At 36.4% G+C, this 7,229-nt stretch overlaps 1 long non-coding RNA gene across 1 annotated transcript; it reads right to left on the bottom strand.

The window, feature by feature from the left end:
• Positions 1–495: 495 nt before the first annotated feature.
• On the bottom strand, positions 496–2,754 carry LOC128632900 (uncharacterized). The gene is made up of 3 exons (XR_008396520.1): positions 2,642–2,754; positions 2,214–2,534; positions 496–2,079 (listed from the first exon to the last, which is right to left on the bottom strand). It is a non-coding gene; the product is annotated as an uncharacterized LOC128632900 (long non-coding RNA).
• Positions 2,755–7,229: the final 4,475 nt, after the last annotated feature.

The following is a 7,229-nucleotide window of genomic DNA, read 5'->3' as shown; positions in this document are numbered from 1 at the left end:
AAACGTTTCTTAAGACTTCAAGTGCAAGTTTTAACCTAAGTTTGTTCCTTAGTTCTCATTCTCACTAACTCACCTGGGTGCTTTTGTTTCGGTTCACCGTAGGGCATGCAGCACCTCTCAGGAGCCCCTTGTAGTTTTAAACATTACATTTAAAAAAATAAATAAATTAGAAATTAAATTGAAATATTTTGTATTTTACAAATTCTACATCAAAACTTACTGAAAAAACATTTATGATCGTAATGTAGTCTTAACACTCTCAAAATGTCTTTCTCTCCTGAGTTATACCATTTACAGATTTTTAATAAGATATATGTATACAGATTTCTTAATTTAAAAAAAAAAGTCAGCTAGCATCTTATAAAACCAAGCAGTAATTGATATTTATATATCATAATAATAATAATAATAATAATAATAATAATAATAATAATATAATCATAGTATTATCAGATAATCAGAATAATACAGTTCTATCTGTGTGTGAACATGGCTCACAAAGCCACTTTATGGAATTTGAAGGATAAAGGCCATAAAGTCTCAGAATACTTTATTAAACTTTTTCAAAGAGAGAGAGAGAGAGAGAGAGAGAGAGAGAGAGAGAGAGAGAGAGAGAGAGAGAGAGAGAGAGAACCACAATGTAATTATTAAGAACATTATCATTTCATTGGCTCTTCTGTCACTATTATATGTGCTCTTTCCAGTACTCAATAAAGATGTGAATCCTATTCATTTATTTGCAACGGAAATAATTTAGCATATCCATTTATTTAGTATACATTTGGGGCTCAACAATTATTTTCATCTAAATGTGATTATCTAATAATAAATTAAACACAGAAAATGGCAATATATCCTGCAGCCCATCGTAACAAATGTAGTACACATCATTTTAATAGCATTATTCCATGAATAAAACTTACACATGTGGGCAGCAGTAATTTCAATTAATACATTATTATTCAAAAAGGAAATGATTGTCATTAAATTATGTCTATAAAATTAGATTTTTATGGCTAAAACACTGTGACTATAGAATATGGGAAATCTGATACAACTTATTGAGCCATGTCTCTAAAATGACTTTAAAACCTCATTGCTGTGTTAATGATGGTGTTGACTGAGTCATAGCTTTGTGAAGAACTGTGTTAAAGCTGATGGTTTAATTAGGGAGCACCATCTGATGTTCAAATATACCCTTTTTTCTAATATTCCTAATATCAACCTCAACTGCCACAAAATTATACATGGTTATATATATATATATATATATATAGTACTGTGCAAAACTTTTAGGCACACAATTTTTTTTAGTACAAACTTTATTATACATTTTTTATTTTATGACGTCTACTTTACTGAGTCAGTATACAAACATTTTAGATTCCCAAACATTATTTTTCCAGCACAAAATTAAATGTTACGGGAAAATGTGCGTATGTCATTAAAGAAAGCAGCGTATTAAGAGTTAAGAGACACTTTTCAGACAAAACCATAATGAAGGCTGCTGGGTTTCGCTGCAGAAATAAGAAGCGAGTGCGACAGTCAAAGTCTCCAGAAGAACCGTGTCTGGTTCTGCAACGTGCTCAGTAACACTTACAGCTCATTTCTTTATAAAACTGCACTAACTGTACCGGAGACTACTATTTACATTTAAATTTTTTACTTTTTTTGTCACACCAAATATTGACTGTGTTTCATTTACTACTGTTTACTGCTCTATAAGGTTTTTTTTTTTTAACTGTAACATTTAATTTAATTTACTTTAAACATTTCATTTCATTATTTTGAAGGCATCTTTGCTATATAGATGGATAGATGGATGGATGGATAGATGGATGTTTTACATATGCATATTCAATGGAAGGAGCAAAATGCAATGAAGCAGAGTTCTATTTTTCCCATTCACTATTATAGCAATGACTAATTTGTGTATTTTCTTAATTACAAGAACAAACTATATTTAAAAATGAATAAAGAAAGCTACTACAGAAAGATACAACAGATCTACAGTAGCTCTGAATAAATAGTTCTGTGTCTTGTAAAAATTCTTCTGGAAGGATGCTGTCCTAGACGCTTCTGTTCAGAAAGAGAGAAAGAAAATCTATCAGGTCTCATTGCATGTAGTTTAATATTAAATTTAAAAGGAGCTGAAAGTGTTTCTGTTGTTGCAGGTTTAAAACAGTCGTGTGGATTTTACAAGCATTACTCACACTGAGCAGAGGAAATTAAGCTTCTCATCGCAGTCTACGTTCTCCCAGACTTGTGTCTTGTTGTTGCGAGCTCCACAGCGGTAGTTTTGGATTGGACATGAGGGCATTGAAAACGGGATCTCCAGGTGATCGACGTCCACCCAGAACCATTTTCCATCCAGGAAGCGCAGGCCCGTCCATACACTGACGGTTTGCGTTTGAGCTGTATCCGTATCAAATGTGCTTGGTTGGTTTGGTGTTATCGGATAGCCCAGGGTAATGTAATTCTGCCTGCAATACCGTAGAGCTTCCTCCCAGGTCATATTTTTATTTATTAAGGTTCTATAACATGAAAGAATAAGATAAGGAACCTACATCACTATTCCAAACAGACATATACAATTGAACACAAATCATAGACCAGCACATGTATTTATTAACATAAATACCTTTGGCTTGATAGCACTTCAGCCATCCCACAAAGTACCAGAAGAAGGAAAAAGGGAATGAGTGACTTCATAATTGCTCTACGCTGTCCGAGCTCTGTTGAGCTTTACTCACGGCTGTGTGAGCTTAACTCACAGTATTCAGCATAGGCAAAACGAGACGACCTTTTATGGAGTGCTCATTATCAAGTGTCCGCCTTTTAGCTGCATCTGTAGGTCCCGTTTTATATGAAGTGTCTTTTAAGATTTTTAATGTTGTGTAATTAAAATTTATATTAACATTACATTTCTCGTGGTAACTTTCTGACATAGATTTAAAAACTTTTTTTTATTATTTAACTGAATGGATAAAAACTATGTTATATTATGATTTTTATTATCTACAGGGTTGGTTATAAAACAGTCTGGTTGTAAATTAACGGTCTGTATTTTTGTCTGATATTTTCAGTGAAAAACTTCATGAAATCTTCGCTGATATGTAATGATTGTGATTGTGAGCCTGTTTCTGTGGTGGTTTTATTCCTAGTTAATTTTGCTACAGTATTAAATAAGAATCTAGGATTGTTTTTGTTAATCCCTATTAAGGTGGAGAGTGATGCTTTTCTAGCATCGCTAAGAGATTGTCTATAGTTCAGGAGGCTCTCCTTTCAAGCTGTTTGAAATATTACCAATTTGGTTTGACGCCATTTACGTTCTAATTGTCGAGTGGTCTGTTTTAAGGTGTGTGTGTGTGTGTGTGTGTGTGTGTGTGTGTGTGATGGTTATACCAGGGTGCTAGCCTTTTCTCTCTAATTAGTTTTCTTTTAAGTGGAACTACCTTATCTAGCGTGTAGTGGAGCGTTGACTCTAAGCATTCCGTCATCTGATCGAGTTCTGTGATATCAGACGGTGATAAAATCATAGCTGACGTCTCTGGGAGGTTATTGATAAAACTCGGTGCAGTAGCTGATGTGAATGTACGTTTGATGCGGTGGCGAGGTGCATATATTACGATCAATACGCAAATTAAACGAGATGAGATAATGATCTGAGATAATGAGATAGTTTAAGACAGCAGATGGCCGAAGTGTGACTATATTTTCTATATTTAATCCGTATGTTAGTATCAAGTCAAGAGTGTGATCACCATTATGAGTGGGTCCTACTCCGTTCTGATTAACCCCTACTGAATCTAGAATAGACACAATTCTCACTGAGACACTGTTCTCAGAGGGTCTTCTGGGTTCTCAAAATTAATATAAAAGTTGCCAACAATTAATGTTTAATGTCTAGAGGAACAACCAGGTTAGAGATAAAAATCTGCAAATTCACCAAGGAAATCTGAATATGGCCCTGGGGCTCTGTGAATGATAATCAGACGAATTGACTCAGTAGACTTATTGTTTGTGGCTACGTATGTTATACTAGTATAAAGAACTTAGTTTTATTAAAGAGTTTAATTTATGAGTAGGTTTTTGTGTGAGGCCTAGATTATCATTATAAATAAAATGCAACCCCAATTCCGAAAAGGTTGGGACAGTATGGAAAATGCAAAAAAACAAACATGGTTGGATGGTCCTTTTCCTCTTTGGCCCGGAGAACACGACGGCTTTTTGAAAACTATTTGAAATGTTGTCTTGTCGGACCACAAAACACGCTTCCACTGCACTACTGACCATCTCGGATGAGACCGAGCCCAGAGAAGTGAGCGGAGCTTCTGTGTTGTAAACCTTTGTCAGACAACACCATTCACTGCTGAATCCACAGATGCAAGTTAAGGTTTTACTATGCAAACCGAAGCCGCACATTAAAGTATCCCTGAGCGCATGTCAGGATCTCCATTACAGACTCGTGATGGTTTTTAACACAGTGACGTCTGAGGGATCGGAGATCATGCGCATTCAGAAACGGTTTTCAGCCTCGCCATTTACGCATGTGACCGGATTCCTCGAATCTTTTAATTATAATTTGCACTGTAGAAGGTGAAATGCCCAAAAACCTACAGATTTGTCAAAGTGTCGGATTATTCTCTGACACATCTGTTGACAGATCGGCGAGCCTCGACCCTCAAGGCTCTTCAAGGACTAGGCTTTGTTTGGAGGCCCTTTTTTAAATAACAAAGTACATTTACAAATCACAAATTTAAATGATGGTACAAATGGATCCAGGGCAGAAGAGTAACCAAATTGGGTATATGTGGCCACATCCACATTGTTTTAAATGTCAGTGTCACAACATCCACAAGTTTGGAGGTATGCAGTGCCTTTGTATTTAACTCCTATTAATATGAATGTAAGTGTGCAAGCTATTTTTAAAATTTGATTGAATGAAAAACAAACAAATACAAAAGAAAAGGAGTGTTAGAGTTAAGAGTGCTAAACCAACAGTAGTAATACATACCTGTTACGATACATGTGTTTAATACATTCACACATTTTATAATATACAGGAAAGCATATTGGGTTCCTACATTCAACATCTTTCACTTCAATTAATTGTTATAGCAACATGTTTTAAATCCCAATTTGCATGTGTTTTAAATAAAGACTTAATTCAGCATGATTCTGAAAGTGATTAGTATTACTGAAGAGGAAAACCACAGAAGTTTAAAAGCTGAAGGAAGCATCATGATTGTTGATGTAATTTGCGGCAAAAATTAAAACTTTGTTCAAATATATCCAAGTACTCTGGGTTACTGATCAGAAGGTCGGGGGTTCAAGCCCCAGCACTGCCAAGTTGCCACTGTTGGGCCCTTGAGCAAGGCCCTTAAATCTGTCTACTCCAGCAGGTGCTGTATCATGGCTGCCCCTGCGCTCTGACAAGCTGGGGTATGCGAAGAAAAGAATTTCACTGTGCTGTAATGTATACGTGATAAATAAAGACTCATTATCATGATAGTCATCTCTTTTCTTAATCTGGTGAAGCAGGTTGGCTATTGTAGGATTTCCTACACTTTTTTTGCCCCATGCCCACACTCGGTGTGTGGTTCTGGGTGAGTCTGGAGCTGATATGAGCTTCAGAGCTACTGCTCTGTGGAGCTCACATCACCAAACATGTGTCTGGAACAACAGAGGTTGCATTGAGAAGCTGAATTACCTTTTTTCCCCACTGAGAGTGAGTTACAGACATGATATTACAACATTACATCAGAATTCTATACATACTTACACATATTCTATACATACACATATTCTAAAGTCTATATTAATGCCCTCACATGGGGCATGTAAGTTGTATTTCAGACACCATAGAAACATTAGCATCTCCATTTAAACCTGCAGGCATAGCATTTCAAAAGCTGCATACACTGATAGGTGGTTGGTTTTGGATTATTTTTCATAGGGAAAAAACCCCAAAATTTTTCAGTTTGTGTGAAAGAGAATAATAAAGATATTCTTGTTGACTGGAAGCCAAGTTCTCAATGTCCTGACAATCACATTTCACAAGATTCTTATTCAAATCTATGCGTGTCAAATGCTTTGAGTGTTTTACTGTGATTCGAACAACACCACGGTGTATAAAACATGTGTACCTTGTGTGTTTTTCCCCCCGAAGGACTATAGACTGGACTCTTCAGACTAAATGTAAAACAATGCTTCACAATTAATTGTACCAATTAGCTTCCATATTATTCCATCAACTTTCATATACATGCCATGGAATATTTATTAGCCTTCTAAATTGTTTTGTATTATTATTTGTGAACTTGTGCTAAAAGAAATTGCCCTTCTTTGTTACCAACCTATTGAAAGCTTATGAACTCTTACAGAAGTGTTTGCCATGCCCTTTTTGCATGTTTTGTATTTTGCTATGGAAAAGAATCTGCTTTATAACTCAGTGTACTCAGTGTACATGGACATGTAAAAATGTGCAAATAATAATCCATATTACAGAGCATGTACCTTCAGTTGATCTAATTCATAGTGCACAATGTAGTATTGAAAACTAATGTGTATACAGTATCTCACAAAAGTCAGTACACCCCTCACATTTGTGTAAATATGTGATGATATCTTTTCATGTGACGACACTGGAGAAATGACCCTGTGCTACAGTGTAAAGTAGTGAGTGTACAGCTTGTGTAACAGTGTAAATGTGCCGTCCCCTCAAAATAACTCAACACACAGCCATTAATGTCTAAACCGCTGGCAACAAAAGTGAGTACACCCCTAAGTGAAAATGTACAAATTGGGCCCAGAGTGTCAGTATTTTGTGTGGCCACCATTATTTTCCAGCACTGCCTTAACCCTCTTGTGCATGGAGTTCACCAGAGCTTCACAGGTTCCACTGGAGTCCTCTTCCACTCCACCATGACGGCATCACGGAGCTGGTGGATGTTAGAGACCTTGTGCTCCTCCACCTTCCGTTTGAGGATGCCCCACAGATGGTGGGTTAGGTCTGGAGACATGCTTGGCCAGTCCATCACCTTCACCCTCAGCTTCTTTAGCAAGGCAGTGGTCGTCTTGGAGGTGTGTTTGGGGTCGTTATCATGCTGGAATACTGCATACTGATCATGCTCTGCTTCAGTATGTGAGATACTGTATGTGTAAGTTTATATAGAAATGTACACAGTCCAACATATATTCAACTGGTTCACGCTTCTGAAGTAACA

This window comes from Ictalurus punctatus, chromosome 6 (assembly GCF_001660625.3).
Source record: "Ictalurus punctatus breed USDA103 chromosome 6, Coco_2.0, whole genome shotgun sequence".
Lineage (NCBI taxonomy): Eukaryota > Metazoa > Chordata > Actinopteri > Siluriformes > Ictaluridae > Ictalurus > Ictalurus punctatus.
Note: the sequence above shows the minus strand (reverse complement) of the source record. Positions and strands in the feature narration are given on the sequence as shown.